Genomic DNA, 20,523 nt, shown 5'->3' with positions numbered 1-20,523 from the left:
GGAGGAAGGGCACGTCTCCTTCCGCAGGGGGTCTTCCCGAGTGTGCTGCCTGCTCCCCAGATTTCCTTAGTGGGGAAACCGCCACAGAGGTGAGTGGGGGCCTCTGGACCTCGGGGTGGTGCTGCATCCCCTGCCTCTCCTCCTCCGAGCTGCCCTCCGCCTGGGAGCTTCATCCCCTCTGCTCCTGGCCTGAGTCCTGCTCATTTTACAGAGTTGTGTGACCTCCGAAGTTCTGCCCTGCCTCCCTCCTCCATTGGCCGGACACGGGCGGGGTCCTAAGCATCTTGGGTTCCCCGGGTCCTGCTGTGCTGCTCGGTGTGTGCAAGGCCCTGACTAGAGTGGAAGCTGCAGGCGGGCAGGGAGGCCTCACTGTCTTGAGAGTGCGGGCAGTGCACACCGGAAAGAAAGGAGGCGCGCAGGCAGGAAAGGAGGGAGGCAGGGAGAGAGGGAGGTGGGGGAGGGAGTTGTATAGGAACCAGGACTGGCCCGCCCACCCGGACGCAGCCCGGTGAACACCTGGAGCCCGGCTGCTCCGTGAGTCTGAAAGTCCCCGGTCCACCTGGCTCCGGCGGGGAGGCCCCAGGGGCCCACGGGGCCTCCGCCCGCCCGAAACGGCCGCATTGTTAGGGCGGCGAGGCCAGGTGACCGGCCGGCCCGGCGCGGGCGGCGCGATTGCCCTTCGCCGCCTCGAGGGGGCCCTGCGGCGGCCGCGAGCCAGGAGGACGGCCCGCCCGCGAGCTGTTCCGCGCCCAGCCTGCTGCGCCATCGCCCCGCGGGACCGCGCCGCCGCTCGCCCAGGTACGGGGGGGCCCTGCGCCGCCGCCACCACCTTTGTTTCGGGTCCCGCGCCAGCGTCTGCGCCTCGGGCGCGGAGAGCGCGATCGGGGAGGGCGATCGCGGCGCCCGGGAACCGTGCTCGGCCGGGGTGCGGGGACGTGGGGTGCGGGGACAGGGTCCGGGGCCGCGGGAAGGGGGATCAAGCGCGCAGGAACTTTGCTGGGCCGGGGTTGGGCTCCGGAGACGCCGGCCGGGGCGGCCAGGGACGGAGGTCGGGGGACGCGGTCCGGGTCTGGGGCGCAGGCCGGAGCCGCACTGTCGCGAGCGCCGGGGTGGACTTCACTCTCCCGGACGGTCCCGGGACTGCAGGGCGGCGAGCCGAGCTGGGGCCGCCGCGGGAGAGCTGGGCACCCCTTCCGCCCGGTGCCAGCAGTCTCCGCGGAGCGTCTCTCCTCCCCTTTCCCTGCGGTGGGCGTGAGGCAGGGTCCCGGCTGCTGCCCGCCTTCTCCTGGGGCCGCGGGAGCGGGCGGGGGCGGCGGGGCCACCTGTGGCATGTGCCTGCCCGCGCCGCTGACAAGCGGGCGGAGGGGACGCGGGGTCCCGCGCGTACACGCGGACGCCTGAGCCAGCTCCTTTGCTGGAAGTGACCTGAAAGTCTGTGTGTGGCGGGAAGGACAGAGAGCCCCCTCCGTTCCGAGTCAGGGCGAGCGGGCGACCCCCACTCTCTTAGTGGGCGAACATAAAAGCGGGGGGGGGGGCACCCGGACACCTCGGAGGGTGTGGCTGACGCCTGAGGAGCCCCCAGACCCAGGGTGCCCGAACCCTGCACAGGCCTTGACCTTCTGGCAGTTTCCTCCGTGTTTTTTCACTCCTTGTAACTGAAGGCAAGTCCCCTCTGAGGACTTACAACTAACTGAAACAACTGTAGCAGAGAGAACGCACTAACATCGCACGCCCTCCAGAACCGACTTCTGGGACGTTCGGTGCGTTTCCCCGGAGGCAGGCTTCCGTCTGTGCACGTTCTTCTGGAGGGGCCTTTGGAACTAGATTTGCTTCTCCTTGCGGTTTCCCTTCCCTCTTTGGGCCCTGGGAGGTCATATTTGCAAATCAATCAACAAGTATTGAGAAAGGCATTTCTGTGAGGGGCCTGCTGGGCTGGGCAGATCGGGACCCCTTTGCGCTGAGCTGGCCTGGACGGGAACTGGCAGGTGGCTAGACCCCCAACCTCAAAGACGAGCCACGGTGACTTTGCTTTGTGACAGGGCAAGGTGGGGCCTCAGACACAAATCGGGAGCCTGGAGGGACCCTGCTTGTGGGGGGGTAGGTCTGGCCCAGTCCTGCCTGCACGTTCATTTCACCCAGATAACAACAACCCTGGGGGGTAGTTCGGGTTAAGACCCATTTCACAGATGTGCAAACTGAGGCAAAGGACGAGAGGTAGCGGGCAGAGTGGATGAAGCCCGGGGTGCCGCCCCCAGGGTTTGAGCCAGAAGCTGGACGGTGGGGACGGTGGGTGCTGGGGCTGCCCCTGTCGGGCTGCAGCGGATCCTGGGCCTGCAGCAAGTCCCCTGCTGAGGGGCGGAGGGTGGAGGCCACACAGGAATCCCTCCTCTGCAAACCGCCAAGGGAGAGGAAAGCCTGGCCTCAGGGGATCTCTTGCTCCCGGGATGCAATTAGACGGACTCTCACTAAGTAGCTTTGGCACCTCAGCGATTCAAATGGAGCCACTTGCAAATGTGACCCTGGGAGCTAGAGGTCACAGGGTCAGAGTCTGTTCCTGGCCTGCAGGCCTTGTTAAGGGTGGGGCACAGATGGCCTGGGGAGGGGGCAAGAAGCCAGACAGGTGAGGGGAGAGGCCAAGATGGGGGGATTTCTGACCCTGCACTAGTGAAGGCCCGTGTTACTGGCAAGGGAACCAGCGAAGGAACACCCGGACCAGCCCTCTGCCACCCTCCAGCCTCAGCTGTGCGCACACCACCACGGCTTTGGGGGGCCTTTTGTCCCCTCCCTTCCCGCCCCCTCCCCCCGGACTCCTGGGTGGGGGAGGCTCAGGACTCTCCTGCCAGAGAAGCTGCAGAAAGTTCCTGGGGAGCGAGGCTTTCTGGGGGCACAAGGCCCTGGGTTGTGGCTGGGTCTACTCAGGCAGCTGGAGCCAGGTGGGGAGGCGTCCAGGGGGTGCAGTTCCCCTTTCCTGCAGGACCCCGTGATTCCCCGGGCGGGAGACAGGGGGCCCTGGTGTCCAGGAGCCAGGCTCGCGCACTGGAGTTCTCTGCAGCCGCCTCCGTGGACCCGGGAGGAGGGGTTCTGGTTAGGCGGCTGGGTAAGTGGGTGCCTGGCTGACTGTTCGCCGTGGCATTGCCCCTGTCTAAGGCCTCCTCTCGGGTCTGCGTGCTATTCCGGCTGCTGAGGTGCGGTCACTACTGCTAGCCTCCCGGGAAGGGGGGTGGCGTGTGGCCCCCTCATCCCAGGGATGCCCACACAGGACTGGGGTTTGCACCCTTGCACCCGGCCTGCCGCTCTGAAAGGGCCTGCATTTCCACGCCAGCACAGCCGTAACAACCACCGCCCAGGCTGCCATGTCCTCAGAACAGGCGGGTGCCACCGGTGAGCTCCGGGCAGCGAGTGACGGCGAAGTGCTGCTGTGTGCCCGGTCCCTGCCTGCGCAGAACACGAGAATCCACGGGATAGCGCTCTGCACTAGGGGACCATTCCGCGGACGCCCTGTACCTGGGACGGCTCTGGGCTCCGGGCTCCGAGCTCCGGGAGGAGGGTCCCCCGTGCACTCCAGGACACAGCCCCGCCCAGCGACCCCTACCTGGTGTCCCAGAGGCCCACTAGGGCTGTCCCTGCTGGGCGGGAGGGAGGAGGCCAGTGAGGCAGGTAGGCGGCTGCCGTCTAGGCCACCGTGAGGAGCCGTCAGTGTCACTGAGGGGTTGGCTGATGGCCATCGTGGTGACCCTTAGACATTTAAAAAGAGTTATGTTAATTAAGAAGAAAGAAGGCAGTGGTCTGGAAATAATGTATTTTGTTCCAAATGGGCTAAATAATGAAAAATGCGTGTTTAAGGGGCCCCTGTCCGTGGTCACGAAAACCCCCTCTGGTGGATTAGCCCCCAGCGGTGCAGGGACGGATGTGCTCCTTAGAGCCCCCCCCCATCCCCGGGAGGTAGACCTTTGCTGTGACTTCCCCTCCTGGGCTAGGGGTGAGTGGCGGGATCTCCCGGCTCCCAGCCCAGTAGCCTTGCAGGAGTTGAGCCTTCTTTTGACTGGGGGTCGACGTGAGCGGGCCGCTCCCCGACCTCTCACAACACAGCTTTGTCTCCTTCCTATCCGGGCTCTGAGACTCCCAGAGCCGAAACAGCTACCCCGTCACAGGGCTGGAGCGTCCGGGTCGGGCTGGAGCCCAGAGGTCGGGGACAGAGCCTGGGCCTGTGTCCACAGAGGGTGAGCACCTCCTAAGTTTCTAGGGGCTCGAGTCTGCAAGGGAGTGTGGGGGTATGGCGCTGGGTGGGGTCCCGATCGGAACCCAGGTCGCTGTGCAGTGCTGGGGCTTCTTCCTAAGATCAGGGGTCCCCAAGATCCTCCCACCCTCCCCGCCCCTTTCTGGGCACGCAGGCCACTCTCGGGGAGCCACAGCAGCCACAGCTGACCAGGGTTCTGGGCACAGCTGCTTCCTGGAGGCGGGACCTGGGCCTTTCTGTGAGGCCCCCCTTCCTTCCTCCCTCTGCTCTAATTCTGGCTCTGATCCTGGCACGTGGTCTCGGCCTGCCTTCCTCTTCCTCTTCTCCTGGGAGAGAGGGTAGAACCCCACGCGCCCTTCGCAGTGGCCGGCTGTTCTGGCTTAGAAGGACGTCTGCAGACACGCTCCTTCCAGCTTCCCCAGGGCACACCGTGGGCGCCCCTCCAGGCCAGGCAGTGCAGGGGCTGCTCCTGCCCCCCTTGTGTCTCAGCGCCTGTGGGCGTAGACGTCCTGAACCGGGTCACGAGCGATGGGACCCAGTCCCCGAGGCCTGGGAGACAGGAGAGCGGACCGGTTCCAGGGTGACAGAGAGAGGCACGTGGTCCTGAGAAGTGCTGGAGGCGCAGGCTGTGCACTGGCCGTCCTGTCACCGGGGGCCTTGGGGGTCCACTCCCCCACTGCCCTGGACACAGCTGTGGGGTGTCCTTTCACTCACCGCAGCCGCGGGCACGGCAAGCAGACCCACAGCTGGCTGTGCGTCTCCCGGGGGCCAGGCTGGGCTGTTTGCGGGGGCACCGGCACACACACATTCCTCCCAGAGCCCGGGAACAAAAGGGCCCCATTGACCGGGCCCTGGCACTCTCCCCCGCGTGTAATCCATCACCCCTCGCCAGGCTCCTGAGCGCCCAGCCCTCACTGCGGGCAATGCTGGACGCAGATCAAAGGTGCCGGTCAGGCAGCAGCTGGGAGGGAGAGCGGGGCTCTGGCGGCCATGGACCTGGGGGAGAGCCACCCTTGGTCACCCTGACTGTCCCCGAGGTTCCCACCTGCAGCGGCAGGGGGCGGGGCGGGGGGGGGGCAGGGCCGGCTTCCAGGGACTCACACCGGTGCTCCCTGGGGGCTGTGGTTCTGTGTCATGGGGGTGCTGGTACAGCTTGCAGCTGCAGGGCCACTGCTTGCTGGGGTCCTGCTGCGTCTCCGCAGCCGGGCCTCCTGCTGGAGCATCACTTCCGCTCTGCCTGGTCCCCACAGGCAAGCCTGCGAGACAGCAGGAGGAGGACCCGGGGACAGTGGGCCGGGCCGTGATCTGGGACGGGTGTGTCCCCACTTCATCTGCTGTGGGGGAGCAGGAGGGGCCTTCGTCACCTGCGTGGCTCAGGGGCAGCAGGAGAGTCACAGCTAATGGGCCTGTCTCTGCTTCCGAGTTGTTCTCCGACGAATTTTCCGCGGAGCAATTTGCAATGGAGAGGCACGTGTTTGCTGTAGTCTTAGAAAAAGCAGAGAAACACTCGGGACGTGGCCCAGGTGTCCCGACCTCCTCACACGGAGGCAGCGGTGCCGCTGCCGTGTGCCGGGCACACAGGGTGCTTTTGCAGTCGACGACGCTGAGGTCAGATGTGTCACTCAGGTCCTGCAGGTTAGCATTGCATAGGCGGGGCAGCAAGAGCATTTCCCCGCCGTGAGCCGCTGCGCTCACACCCCGGTGACGGCAGCCCGGCGCCCGGTGTGTGGACGTGCGGTTGGTGCACGGTGACCATTGTTCCCCCGGTCACCGAGGCCTGCGCAGCCCTTGATGGTCATCGTGGGGCAAGAGCCTGGCTGGTCGCGTCCTCGTGGGGACTTCGGAGGCTGCTCGAGGTCAAACAGCGCTGACTTTGAATGCGGGAACACGTGTGAGGGACGCGCTGTGTTAATCATTTTCAAGCGCAGCGGCACCCAGCACGTTCCCACTGCTGTGCGGCCATCACTGTGTCCCCCCACCGAGCTCGTCACCCTGCAGCGCTGACCTCTGTCCCACCAAACACTCGCTCCCTCCCGCCCAGCCCCTGGTGCCCACCATCCACTCTCTGTCTCTGTGAACTCGGCTATTTTAGGTCCCTCGTGTAAGTGGATGCTCACAACGTCTGTCCTTCTGTGTCTGGCTATGTCACTCAGCACGGTGTCCCCAAGGCCCATCCAGGTGGCAGCAGGTGTCAGGATCGCCTTCCTCTTCAGGGCCGTGTGCCGTTCCACCGTGTGCGTAGACTGCGGGTGTGTGTCCGGCCAGGCATTGGCGGGTACCTGGGCAGCTTCCGTGTGTTGGCTGCTGGAGTCCTTGCTTCGCGTTCCTTTGGGTTTGTGCCTAGGAGTGAACACAGACTTCCCGAAGGCCCTCAGTGTGCGTGGCCCAGTGCAGCCGAGAAAGCCTGTGGCCATCAGACCTGGTCCTGCCCACCCCGTGTCTCTGGCACCAGGCGGGGCGGGGCCTGCGAGAGGGAAGAGGGACTGTGTCCCCTGGCTGTTTGGATTGTGTAAACTCAGTGGCTGATGCAACGAGAAAGCAGGAAGAATGTCTTTCATTTAAAGAGAAGAGAGCGCCAGCCTTCGGGGTTGCTTGGTTTTATTTTCAATTAAAAGGGCCTGATTTTGTTTCTGGAGACTGGTTTTAATTTGGGTAAAAAGGTTCAGTCTGGGAGCCGCTGCCAGAGGCTGTGATCTGTGAGAGCTGTTCCTCGGGGCCCTGCCGCCGCTTTTCGGGGGGAGGGACCCCGGTGTTCTGCTTTGGCCCTGGTGACATGGCCACGTGGGGAGGAAGGCCTGTCCTGGGAGGGAGACGGAGAGCACTGGCCGGGCGGCCCAGAGGGCGGGGCCAAGGCCCACACAGAGGCCACTGGTTAATTTTTACCCGTGAGAATGTGCTCCCAGTCGCCAGCCAGGAACGCCAGCCAGCGGCCCTCCCCACCCCCGCCGACCGGAGGCACTGGACCAGGGCTCGCGCCCACCTGGGCCTCTGCAGAAGCGCTCAGGTGTGGAGGGCGCAGGCAGGGCCATCCTCACATAGGTCCTCCGTCCTCCGCCACAGGCGCCCTGGACCAGGCAGGCTTCCCAGGGGTGGCCCAGAATGCAGCCCACAGGGGATGGGTGGAGCGCTGGACCAGGTCCAGGGAGCACCGTGGGGCTAGGAGGTGTTCATTTCTGCTGTTTGGGGTGAAAACGTGAAGACGCTGAGGCTGGGAAGGAGGCACACCCAGCTGGGGGGTGGGCACGGGGCTGTGGGCCTGGCTGCAGCAGAAGCCAGGGTGCCCCCGTTCCTGCAGGAGGTAGGGCTGAGCGCTGGGTCCTGCCAGCTTGTGGAGAGACAGGGCGGCGGGCAGCGGCGGGGGGCCCAGCACTCGGGGTCCGACCCCCTTCCCCATGGGGAGTCCGGGGTGGCTGCCCTGAAGAAGGGGCTCCCAGTGTGGGGGCCCCATGGAGAGACGCGGGTGGCGCCTGAGCCTCATTTTCTAGAAGCTTCGGCAGCATGTGCGCCCCGGTTTCCACAGCAGCCCTGGCTGCCCCCGGGCCCCTCGGAGACTTTTGTCCTCGCCCCCTGTGAGGTGGCAATTTCAACCCGGTTACAGGGACGAAAACTTTGGGCAAGAAGAGTGGCAGCAACAGGAGGCGTTCATGTGGGTTTATGCCTCCCCACCTCCGTTTAAATCAGAATCACCTGCCCTGGCTGGTGTGGCTCAGTGGACTGAGCACCTCGGCCTGTGAACCAAAGGGTTGCCGGTTCGATTCCCAGTCAGGACACAGGCCTGGGTTGTGGGCCAGGTCCCCAGTAGGGGGCGTAGAGGCAACCACACATTGATGTTTCTCTCCCTCTTTCTCCCTCCCTACTCCTGTCTAAAAATACACAATAAATAAATAAAGTCTTTTAAAAAGTGAATAAGTCAGCATCATCCAGCATGTAGGTCACGTGTAAGAGACATGCACTTTTACATCGCTCTGTGTTCTGCCAGAGACACACGCACAGCTGAATGATGGCCGCCCACGACCGAGGGTCCCTTCTGTCACAGGAACACAGGTCCCTGAGACGGGCCTCTGGGGCAGGCCGGGGGCTGGGGGCTGGAGCTGGCCGGGGCCGGGCGGGGCCCCAAGCACCCTGGGCCCACGCCACCCCGCCTGCTGCCCAGGGAGCCTGTCCTGCCTCCTCTGACACAGCCTGGGGTCAGGTGGGGCACGCAGCGCCCCCTCTGCCCTCACTCACGTCTGAGCTCTTCCAAGGACAAGGACCAAGGCTGCGCCTGTCTGTTCCTGATACTTGCTTTGGAAGGAACTGCGTGACCTTGGGCCAGGCAGGACACCCCTCGGAGCCTCCCCCTCTGCCCCACGGCAGGAGACTGGTGCACAGCCCGAGGCAACCTGCTGGAGCGGGCCTTTCCTGGAAGAGAGCGAGGTGCGGGCCGCGTCCTCAGGGTGTGGTGACCTCCCCGGGGCCACCACGGCGTGTTGCTGGCGTCTCGCGTCAGAGGAGGGCCCTGGTTGCCCCTGACTGACGCGAGAACCCCGCCCGAGGTTCGTTCTTGGGAAAGAGCCACGTGTCAAGTTATCACATGATTGAAGTTGGTGGCAAAAGGCTGCTGGGAACGCAGGAGCCCTGGCGAAAGCCGCCGTACAAAGCCTCCACTTTCCTCTTCTCGAGGCAGAAGAGCGTTCCTTGGACAGAGTGTGTGTATGTGGGGTGGGGCGGGGGGCTGGGAACCCACACCGTGCCAGGGCCCGGGGCCCTTCCTTTGTCTCGTGCCCAGAACTGGGTCCGGCCTGGACGCAGGCCCACGAGCGCTGTGTGGCCGCCTGTCTCACATGTAAATGAGGGTTTGTTCCCGTGAAGTGCTGGTGTCCAGCGGATGCGTCGCCTCGGTCCCTCGCTGCCCGGATGGTGCTCACAAGTTCTTTCTCTGCGGCTGGACACATGTACAAACTGGCCGAGTCTGGGAGCTGTTTCCATCTGCCGCGTGATGTGCCCAGTGCCTGTGGCTCGCTGTTCCCAAGCGTGTGGTTTTGCTGGAGGCCACAGGCCCGGCCAGCACCGTCCCTCTCCTCTGCTGGTCCCTGTCCTTGCCCAAGGACAGCAGCTCCTCGCGGCCTTGCTGTGAGCCCGTGTGTCTGCCTGTGGCCTTGGGGACGGCCTGGTAGGACAGGACTGCCGTCACCCGCCCTGGCCCCCATGGAATCCTGCTCCAGCCAAGCTCCGAGCGTGGGCGGGGGGGGGGGGGTGGGTTCACAAACCTCAGGCTTGTCTCTGAGGATGAAGGTGCCACGTGAGGGTGGGGGGCGGGGGCGGGGCCGCATGAACCCGGGATGCGTCTGCGGCGGTCAGAGAGCGGCTCCGTTGTTTCTGCTGTGTTTGCACACTTGAGGCTGTTGTGCAGCTAGCCGGTGGGACAGCCACCTGTGTCCAGGTCGGCCAGCACAGACTCTGCATAAAGGTCATCGTGCAGGGCCATCGGGACGCTGCCGTGAGCCGCAGGACGGGCCCCTGACCGGAGCTCCGTGTGCACCTAAGACCGACCTGTCCTTCTGGTGCCGGGGCTGCTTTCCATCTGAGAAGTCACTCATGGTGGCAATTTCCCAGCAGCCCCCAGAGGAGAGGGGACAGGACCCTCGGGGATCAGGGGCCAGTGTGGGGTCACCCTGCACACCTCAGGGCAGCACTCTCTGCAGGTCACAGTCTTTGCTTGCACAACCGAGGTGTCTAACCTGGAAGCCGGCCAGCTGGTCACGCCCACTTGCTGTATTGTATTCAGATTTCCCTGATTGCCCGAAGCCTGTTAGAATCTGAGCAAACCAGGCCCCAGGCCTGAGGCGCTGGGTTGGGGGTGGAGGCCTGTCCCGAGTCCAGGCTACAGAGACAGCCAGGGTGGGGCTGGGAAGTGATATCAGGGTGGGTGAGGGGTCATGCCCTTGACCTTGGCGGAGGCCTGCGATGGGGAGAGCAGGAAGGCTGGTCTCCTTGGCTGGCAGGACGCCTGCGTGTCCTGGGGTCTTTGCCTCTGGTCTCCATGCTCGGGGCGTGACCCCAGGACCAGGCCATCCTTGAGGTCAACAGTGGTCTTTGTCCTGATGTGCCTCGGCGGTCCCCGGGGAGCATTAGCCCTAGTATTAAAGTCGGAGAGTGAGTCCCGCCTCTGCAGGTTGACTCGAGGAAACACGCAGCTCAGGCCTTGACGCGTGAGGGACGTCGCCCGCACGCGGGGAAGCTGTCCGTGTACTCCGCCACCTCCACCTTCCCCGGCTCCCACGGGGTGTTTGGGCTCTGGGAGGCGTCTGGCCGGTGATCCCACACTGGGGTCCCTGGGCGCTGAGGCACAGAGGCAGGTCACGAGCGAGGCCAGCACCTCCGCGCAGCCCCCGCCCTGTCCCTGAGCCCAGGAGGCCTGCTGAGTGTGCTGGAGTGACCCAGTCCAGCTGCTCAGCTAGGAAACAGAAAAGGGGAGCCGCCGGGGGCAGGCGGGCATGAACCCCGCTTCCTGGCATCAAGCCCTGGTGCTTCGCCCCCCAGGGCTGCCCAGAGGAGCCCCGTGCGGCCTCTGGGGGGCATCTCGGGTGGCAGCGTGGGACCCTCTTTAGAGCGTCGGGTCATCTCAAAAGCAGGGGAGCAGCCAGAGCTCCGCCTCTGCCTTTGGGTAAGAAAAGAGGGGAGAACCATGAACGAAGGAAGTGGAGGAAGTGTCCCTGGCGGGGATTACCTGGGGTGGCCCCGCCGCTTTGATCCCGCGCCCTGGGCTTGCTGTGGCTTGACACCCCATACGCTTTCGTGCGCGCCAGGAGCCCACACGGGCTCTGAGGCTGGCAGCCTGCTCGCTCTGGCCTGCAGGAAGCATGTGCCTTGGCTGGGGGTGGGGAGGGGACAGGACAGGGTCTGGCCGGGCCCAGCCCACCTGTGGGGGCCTCAGTGACGGACGTGGGAGCAGTCCCGAGACTCCGAACCACAGGCAGGAGGGCGGGCTGGCGGGCGGGGCAGAGTCCTGCAGCCTGGTTCGCCCCTCCTTCACTCAGTCTCCCGAAGCCCGGCATCCCTCTGTTTGGCGGCTCTCTGGAAAATTCCATGATACCTGCTTTTGAGTCGTGGAGGATTGCTTAGTCCTCGAGTGCACGCTTCATAGCACTCAGGGTGGAAGAGCCCCGTGTTGGAGGGTCGCCCACCCTTTCGTGGCGCCCCCCCACTGGGAGTCACGGTGAGGGTTCCAAGGGGAACGTTTCCCGATGTTTCCAAATGCCCCTGGAGTGTCCTGTGTGAGATTGTAGTTGTTACTTTTAGAGAGAGGGGAAGGGAGGTGAAGAGAGGGAGAGGAGCATCGACGTGAGAGAGAAACATCTCGTGTGGGCCCCACCCGGGGACTGAACCTGCACCCTAGGCCTGTGCCCTGACCTGGCAGCGAACTGGCTTTCGCTTTGCGGGACGACGCCCAGCCCACCGAGCCGCACCGGGCCGGGCAGAGCGATCAGTTGGTACGTACAAAAATGAACGGTGATGAGTTTCCAGAGTATTCTACGAGGTGCCACTGCTCTTTAAAAAAACAGTCCGTGATTTACAGATGTACAGCCAGTGGGGTTTATTTCGTACAAGAGCGAACTGGGGTTTGGGAGGATCCGAACACACCCCGCCTGCCTGCCTGCCCCCCCTCTTGTCGGTGCACACGTGTGCACGCATGTCTCCATGCACACACCACAGCTGGCTGCGTGCACACATGTGCGAGCATGTGGGCACATGTGCACAAGCCCCACGTGTCTGTGGGACACGCGTGTGTACAGCAGTGCAGGCATGTGTGTGTTCATCGTGTACACACATGTTGCTGGTTCCTTAGATGGGGGCAGAGAGCAGGGGTTTTGTCGTCCGCCGCTATTTTCTCTGTCCCCAGGCAAACCGATTCTCGCGCTCCGTCTGTCGGTGCTGAGTTCCAGACTGCTTCCTGGCTTGGTGGGAGGACCGTGGGCGCACCCTTAAGTGGTGCTTCGATTTGTCAAGTCCCTGCTGCCCGGCTCGAACTGTCTCGCAGCCACAATCACTTCAGGGGGAAACGCAAGAAAAAAATGAACGGGGGTGGGGCATCAGAAAATCTGATGGGACAGGGGTGTCTGCAAACACAGAAGCACCCTGCTGCTTTCTCTGTGCTGCTGACTTTTAGGGTCTCCAGGCGCAGCTGCCCCCCTGCGAGGGTGGGAGGGCTTGCTGCCTGCCTTCCTCACAAAGAAACATTGTTGAGTCTCTTTTCATAACTGCAACATAGTTTGTGTTTTCCCCTTACATGCCAAAGCAGACATCATTCTCTGTTGCTACACCGTCTGGGCGGCGTGAGGATTAACAGTTACATAACGTCCCATTCACGGGTCTGCTCCGCTCCTGCGTTCACGTTTGTGGGACGTGTCCCTGGGCTGGGTGCTGGGGACCCGCCCTCCCTTCGCCCTCCCTTTGCCCGTCTCTACGCCTTCCCCTGGTTGGTGGACTTTGTCCCTCCTGCTGTTCACAAAGAAGGCGTGGCCCAGCCTCCTGCTGCGCCGGTCTTGGGACCTCTCCTTCCTGGGACTGTGGAGTGTGCAGGGCTTGGCGGAGTGCTCCCCACTCGTTGGCTGTCCCTCCCGGGGTGTCTCCTGCAACAGTTCTGGTCACTGACTGGCCAAGGGCCCTGTAGGGCTGCCCAAGTCCTTCCCCGCCCCCCCACCAGTCTCCCACCCCGGGCAGCCTCATTGCTCCTTTGCTCAAACCTTCCCTCCACTTTTGTTTCTCTCCCTGCCACAGACCAAGTCCTTCCCGGGGCCACCAGCCGGTCCCCTCCCACCTCGAGACCCCACTGCCTCCCCCCCGGGCATGACCTGCAGTGACGGTCCCCACCCCTGGCTCAGTGTCCTCTGCCCCGCTGTCCCCACTGCAGTGCTGGCTGTGAAACCTCAGATGGCCCTGCCTGCCACCTCCCCTGTCTCTGGCACAATTTCGTTGCTTTGTTTTCTTTGGGAGCAGGTCACACATCTCCTGTCCCTTCTGCGTCCTGGCTCGTTCTCCCAGGAAAACGTAGGTTCTTTGAGGACAGGGACTTTGTCTTGTTGGCTGTGACCTTGCTGGGTGTCCCTGACCTTTGTCTTGCTGACCTTTTACACAGCAGGTGCACAGTGTGGGCCTGGCCTGCTGAGGGAACAGTAAGTAGGTGACCCCTGTGGCCTGCGCTGGTGGTGGCCAGGACCCTGGGAGCAGGGGTGTCCAGTGCTCGCCCTTTCCCCCACCTCAGTTTCAGCAAAAGCAGGCCGCCCGTCTCCCCTGTGCTCCCTGGGGCTGGTAACCTGGAGGCTCTGCCCCCAGCAGCCCGTTTCCTCACCAGACCGGTCCTTCTCCCACAATTCCCAGGTCAGAGAAGGGGTCAGCCTCCAGCTTCCTGCTGCTGCCCCTCGACCCCTCTGCTGGCCTCCCACCCTCCCGCCTTAGGTTCGCAAGCCTAGAGCCCCAGTTTCCGCCGGCCCAGCCCTTCCCTCCTTGTCAGCCAGGCACCTCCCCCTTCAGGCTGTGTCCTCTGGGAACTGAAACTGAGTGGATGGGCGTAGGGACCGGCCGTGAACCACCGCCCAGCAGCTAATCAAGAACCAAAGGGCAGCCCGATACCAGGCCTGAGCCCCAGGGCCCAGCCCAGGTATGACCGCAGGGAGTGGTCTCCGGTGCCCGGCATCTGTGTGGGTTCATAGCCCTCCTTCCCGAAGCGACATGCATCCCGGGAGACCCTCAGTGCAGGGAAACCGAGGTCTGGCCCTGGGGGACGTGCGGCCTGAGTGGATCCCTGAGCACAGGGCGGTGACGGGCAGTGGCCCCGCTGTGTCGCCCATCTGTCCACCTGCCCTGCGGGGACAGTGGCGGGGCTGGGACTCAACCGGCACCGGAGAGGCCCCCGTGCTGGGGCAGGGACGACTTAAAACTCATCCGGGGGGTGGTGAGAGGGATGTACACTTTCACACTCACCAACTTTAACTTGTTTTACCCGAACCAGAACGTCTGTGGCCTCCTCACCTTCCCTGCCTTCGTTTGACCTTCATCTCGGTGTCCGAGGCAGTCACTGGGGACGCCCAGAAAACAGCGCCGGGACCCCCGCCCCCTGGGGCTGGGGGAGGCCTTGGCCTCGCGCAGACCGAGTGGTCGGGACGCCGCCCTGACCTTCCCTTTGTTTTTACGTTTACTTTACTTAAGGCATCACGGACGTAGCTCCCTCCGCCTCAGGCGTGCCACACGACGTCTGGGCGCCTTGCGAAGGGCCGCCCGTCGGGCTGACATCCGCCACCGGCCCCGTCCCCTCTAGTCGGCAGAGGTTCCGGCGGTTCTGCTGCGTTCGGTTGCGACGTTGTGTTTTGTTTCTCGGTGGCATTAACTCCAACGGCTTCATTAAAGCGCCTCGGGGGCGCTTGTGCCAGTGGGAGCCGAGCCCACGCTCCCCTCGTCAGGGCACTTTGTGGCTTCCTCTCGGTCCCGATTCGGGAGCGGAGTGACAGGGTGAACGGAAACTTCGACCCTCGGGACTTTCTGTACGTGCCTTGTCTGTAAACGTGAGATAGGGTCGGTCGGTTTTAAAAGCTGGTAGCTTCACGACAAAAAGAAATGTCTAAGTATCGTGACTCGGATAAAATATGTGTCTCACGATAAAAAACACTTTATTTTCTTTAAACTATAAACTGTGAAAGGTTTCGAACATCCGGGTGGTGTCTGCCGGAGAATGAAAACGTGGACTCACAGGGGCGGCAGTGAAAGGCGTCAGGAACAAGGAGCTAAAACTTGCTCATTGAGGGGACACCCAACTGCCTCAGCGTCTGCGCGGTTCTGTTCCGTGTCCAGGGAGGGGCCCCCCATAGCGGGAGTGTCGGTGACGTCACGGGACAGCCCCTGTGTGTGATCTGCAGGAATCTCACCAGCACTCTGGGTAGGGGCGGCGGGGGGGAGGGGGTGGTGCTGACTTGTCAGCCCCGGGACAGGGGACCTGCAGACACTCAGCGGGTGGCAGAATGGCCCCGGTGCCCGGGTGACACCCCAGGCCACGCGCTCTGTCCCCACATGTCCTACCCGGCAGTGCTCCTTGAGCCGGCTGCCCACCACAGGCCCACAGGGAGGCTGGGGAGAGGTTCCAGGGTCGGGCTGAGAATGGTTGGTGCCAGGCGGGACCCCAAGGGCCACGTCCCACCCGAGTTCCGGAGCTGGCGCAGCCTTCACGTCGTGTCTGCTCCAAGCTGGGAATGGTGGAACCTTCTCCGCCTGGGAGTGGCTGGGGGCAGCGACAGGCTGGGGTTAATCGGAGGTTCCGGAGAAAGGCTGGGTGACTCAGGGCACTCGGCCAGCCTCACGTGTCTCCCTTTGTCCCCGTCACCGTCTAAGCCAGGCCCTGGCAGAGCCGGGGCAGATGTGGGGCCTTGGGCCAGGAGCCTCTAGCACAAGGCCAGTGGGGGGAGGACAGGGACCCTGTGTCCTCACTGTGCCCCGACCACTTCCCCGGGACCCACTCCGCTGTGGCCCCGGAGCCCCCGCTGGTCTGTGAGAAGCAGGAAAGCGTGCCGGAGCCGGGATTCCTGGGTGAGGGTGTGGAGGACACCCTGCCCCCCACAGGCCTTGCCCAGCCTGCTGGTTCTCCTTCGAGTTCAGCAAAAGTCCCTGTGAAGTCGTTCGGCTGGACATCTGTCGGGAAGAGTTTGAGAGGCCAGAGAGCAGCCGCCGCCCGTGGACGGGCCGCGGGGTCCCCGGTGCTGGGAGCAGCAGAATCCGCCCCACGTGGCGGGCCTTGCAGTTCTGTGGAGGAACTAACCGATTCCCGTTGTGTGTGCACACGTGTGCGCGCGCGTGTGTGTGTGCGTGGAGCCAACGGTGGTGCAGAGACGCTTGGCCAAGCCCTGGACATCTGTGACCCCCACGTCCTAAGACTGAGTGGGGGGCTCAGTGCTGAGGGTAACTAGGACGGGGCAGGGCGGGGCTGGCTGGTGCAGCCTGCTCGGGCCGGGACTGTAAGGGGCAGTGGGCAAGCGGGCGCTGGTGGTCAGCTCTGCGACCTCAGGCCAGCCTCTGAGGGTGACATGAAGGTGTCAGGGGGGCGACTTGCTTTCTCCTCTTGGAGGGTGAGGCCTTGGTGGGCACACCGGCAGGCCTCACCCCTGCGTGCTGCCCACAGGGAGGCAGCTCCGGGTCCACCGGCTCCTTCTTCCTTTGGACGTGGGCTGGCGGGAGACGGGGAGACCCAGGAGGAAAGTGGGGCGGGTCCCTGGCTGGGATGGGAGGGGCGTCGCTGAACAGGGGGTGCCCTTTCATTTCGCCTTTTTTTGCTCTGCTCTGGGAGTCCTTGAATGAAACAGTTGCTGTTTTGGATCAGGGAAGGGGGAAAACACTCACTGGAAGCTGACTTAGCAGAGAAAGCCTTTTTCCTGTATTTTGAAGGTGGGGGAAGGAAATGAAGATGGGAAATGAGAACAGATGCTGCATCCTGAGCAAAAACCGGGGTGCTGAGCCCGTCTGAAGTCACCACCGTGTTCCTTCTGTGAAGCCACGTGATGTGGGTGGGGCTGCAGGCCCCCCGGGAGTTGCCCAGAGTTCTGTGGCCAACATCCAAGCCATTTTGGTTAAATTGGCTGGACCAGGTGACCTCCTCTGAGGCCACGGGACTCCTGCATCCTTGTCAGGTTCGCTGGGCACCTGCACGACCTTTGTGAGAAGCAGAGAAATGTGAAGGACGAGGAGTGGGGGCGTGGCCTTCTGTCCTGCGCCCTCTGGGAGGGGTCTGACCTGGGCCTGTGGCGTCCCCGAGGGGCTGGCACGGAACACACAGCTCCTTTAGTGCATAACACGTCCCACGCAGTGGCCCCTTGTCCCCAAGGACGTCCTGGGTCAGGGGACGTGCCTGCACTCCCCCGAGGGCCCTGACAGCTCCCTGGCTCACCTGCCTTCCAGGCCCCTGGGGCCTTGCTTTCCCCTCAGGTTTGGTGGTCCCAGCAGGAATTGCTGACCCGTGGCCCGTGCTCCCAGGCGTGGCGTGGAGCCGGAGCCTGCGGTGGCAGGGAGGGTGAGGGAGCCTGTGCCCGAGGCCTGCGCCTGAACAAGGCCAGGGGCGCGACCAGCACGCCCGTGTCCCCACCATAGACGGGGCCAGGAAGGAGGCCCATGCAGAGATCTGTGTGGATCGGCAGGAACTCCTTCAGCTGAGGGGTCTTTTCCGTCTTCGGGGCTTTCTCACGGTGGCTCTCGGAGACTCCCTGGCACTCCTGGGCACGGAGCCGTGGTGCATGCCAGTGGCCCGTGGCAGATGTCCGTGCTTCGGGGGCTGGGAGGTACAGACGGGAGGCATTTGCCCTCAGCATGTGGTGGCTTCCCTGCAGACACCGGGCTGGGAGCTTGGAGGGACCGGACCGAGCCAGTGCAGGGGCTGGGGGAGCTCAGCGCCCAGGCCCCGCGTGGGGTCTGGTGATGCCTGCTCACCGCAGGGGTCAGGCTGTGCCCTTGCAGGAGCACCAGCTACAGAGTTGTGCTGCCGCTGTGCATGTGTCCCGCCCAAGGCCAAGGTCAGTCCCGCCCCTGGTGACGGCAGCCTGGCCAGCCTCCTGTGCCGCAGACACAGACATGCTCTTTCTCCTTCTGGAGGAAATAGGGAGGTGACTTGAGACTGTGCAGAGCTCCTCCGGAGTGGCAGTGACAGATGGCAGATGTGGCTTTCTGAGTTCCCAGGACTGGTGGGAGCTGAACCCCCCATCCAGTTCCCTCCGAGCCTCCTCCCGGGCCCTCCCTGTCCCTCCCCGTTCCTCCCTGGGCTCGTTAATTCCTACCAGTGGCACTCGTGGGCTCTCGGATGCCGACTTGATTCGCCGGTTTGTAATCCAGTGTCATCTGTCACTGGCCCTTGATGGGTGTTAGAGTCAGCCGCATTTCGGGGCTGCCGTCCCCAGAGCCCTGGGTTCCCAGCCCCAGACAGGTGACGAAGCCCAAGGCCTGAGGCCAGAGCTTGTCCTCAGTCTGGGCCCCGGCACCCTGAAGTCCGTCCCCTGCCAGGAGAGTCTCGCGTTAGTGCTGGGGACCCAGAAGCCAGAGGTAGATGTGGGGCCAGAGAGAAGCATGGAGGGCTCGCCCTTGGGAGGCGCAGGCCGGGCGGGCAGCCCCTTGCAGCGGGGGCGGGGTGGCGGGCTGCTTGCGCCTGAAGGAGCCGGCTTCATAGCTGCCCTGGTTCCTCCAGGGGCCCCGAGACTGAGCAGCCCCCAAACTTCAGGGGTGACCGGAGACAGGCTGCGAGTAGCCAGCGTCCGGCGGTGTGGGACGAGAGCAGAGCATTTGCTGCCCAGCGTGTGTGGCCCCCGCTGTTTCCCGTGTGGAAAACCCCAGACAAGGGTCAGGACTCGCAGATGGGAGGCAGGAGGCAGAGGACCACGCTCCAGGGCCGGGCGGGGATGAGGTCGGTGGGGGGGAGTGCGGGTCTGAACCTCAGTGCAGGCTGGGCCAGCAGTCTGCAGGGCACAGCACAGAGCGGGGGGCGGGGAGCCGGAGGGGTGAGCAGAGCTGGTGGGGTGGGTGCCGGTGTGGGGGCGGGGAAGGGGAAGGGGCTGGCAACGCGGGGTCAGGCAGAGTTCCCAGTTTCGCATTTGGGGAAACTCACTTTGCAGGCTGGGCTTTGGCCCCAAGACCACGTCCCGATGGCTAATTCTCCCCTGCTGGTGTGACACCCTGTCTGGTGTCCCCATCTGGGAGGCGCGTCCCATGCATGGGTCCTACCATTGGTAAGTGGGGGCTTTTCTGAATGGTGCGCCTTCTAAATAAGCGGAGGCAACCAGGTGGGCTCCCGTCTGGCAGGCCTGGGCCGGCCCCACCCGGTCCAGGGTCTCAAGGCCTTCGCCATGTTGGGGCCACCTGCCGTCTGCGGGACCCAGCTGACTCCTGGAAGGGTGTTTGCACTGGGCGCCCCCCACTGGCCTGTCTGCGCTGCTGCGTGCGACACTGGGGGGTCAGACAGGAATGCCACTCCAGTCCGGGGACTCCCGCAGTCTGGGGGTGGGGCTGTGTCTGCAGAGACAGGACTGAGAGGCGTTGGTGGGAACTGCAGTCTGAACACACTGGAAGAAGTGGAGGGTGACGGACACGTCTAGCAAACCAGCGAACGACCGGGGAGGACACCAGAAGGGACCGGTGTCTACGGGGCGGCGGGCACTCCCCTCGCGCTGTGGTTGGAGGCCCCCAGCAGCTTCGCTGTCCCACGGCGGAAACGGAGAGACGGGTGTTCCGTGCCAGACCCTGAGAGGTTAACGCCGCCAAGTCCACGGCTGGAATCCGCACATGTGTTAACCATAAAGGCCTGTCTAGCCCACCCAGACTGTGCCGCGGAGCTAAGACCTGGGCAGTTGCGAGCAGAGTGGCAGATCTGAGGTCTAGTCGGAGGGCGCAGGCCTGAGTGGAGGGGCATCGCAGGTCGCTAGAGCTGCCCACAGCCAGCGCTGAGGCAGGTTGGGCCATGAGGGCCACTGTGGGACACAGAAGCCAAGAGGTGGCCTCAGCTGACACGTCCACCATGCGGTCAGCTTTCCTTCCTCCCCTCCCCCACCAGTGCCAGAGCTTCTCCCAGTGGACAGCTCAGCTCTCGATGGCGCCGGTGACGACAGCCTGTGACAGCTCCGTCCCGTGGGGTCTGAAGGCAGTGGACAGACCTGTGCTCTCTGTGGACCCTGCCCTCTCTGTGGCTGTCCTTCACGCAGTGACCCTTCCGCTTTCCAGGGGCTTGGCTTCATCGAGTGACTGCCTGCCCCTCACTCTGGTCCCCTTCGCCTCCCAAACTCCAGGCTTTAAATTGCCCCCTAAAATTGCCCACCTGGAGAGGAATGGGACTGGAAACAGGACGTGATTTTTGGGAAGCTGGGTGGCACTGGGGATGGTGAAGATGGGAAGGGAGCTGGGGGTCCCCACCCCCCTAGTCCCTTGCGTTGAGCTTCCTGGAGGCCCCTGGTCCTCACTGCTCCTAGTGAGGCAGCTCCCTGAGGCACAGGGGCAAGTTGGAAAGGAGAGCCTGCCCACCTGAGGGTTTTCCTTCTTTCTCTGTGAGCCCGCCGGGGCGGGCAGAGTCGCTCACCAGTGGTGCCGGCCACCACCCGTGCGGGGTGACTGGACACACCCGAGATTTAAAATCCTCAAGGCCAAAGGGCCCCCGCGAGCAGATCCTCAGCCCCTGGGTCTGCGTGCTGGGAGCGTCCGGAGTCCTGCTCAGGCTGCACCCTAGCCGAGGGCTCTGGGAAACACCGTCCGAGCAGGGTCGCCCCCACCCTGCCCTGGGGCGTTTCCGCACCACT

At 64.0% G+C, this 20,523-nt stretch overlaps 1 protein-coding gene across 2 annotated transcripts in view; it reads left to right on the top strand.

The window, feature by feature from the left end:
- The first annotated feature begins 526 nt into the window (after positions 1–526).
- Positions 527–20,523, top strand: part of TNS3 (tensin 3) — a 106,434-nt gene continuing 86,437 nt past the window's right edge. The window contains exon 1 of one of the 2 annotated variants that reach the window (XM_053926993.2): positions 527–798. The gene's annotated coding sequence lies outside the window, so the exon portion shown is untranslated. The remainder of the gene's footprint in view (positions 799–20,523) is intronic. The other variant, XM_053926990.2, reaches the window with a different exon arrangement.

This window comes from Desmodus rotundus, chromosome 6 (genome assembly GCF_022682495.2).
Source record: "Desmodus rotundus isolate HL8 chromosome 6, HLdesRot8A.1, whole genome shotgun sequence".
In the NCBI taxonomy this organism is placed as follows: domain Eukaryota; kingdom Metazoa; phylum Chordata; class Mammalia; order Chiroptera; family Phyllostomidae; genus Desmodus; species Desmodus rotundus.
The sequence above is the reverse complement of the archived record's forward strand: the minus strand, read 5'-3'. Positions and strand labels throughout refer to the sequence as shown.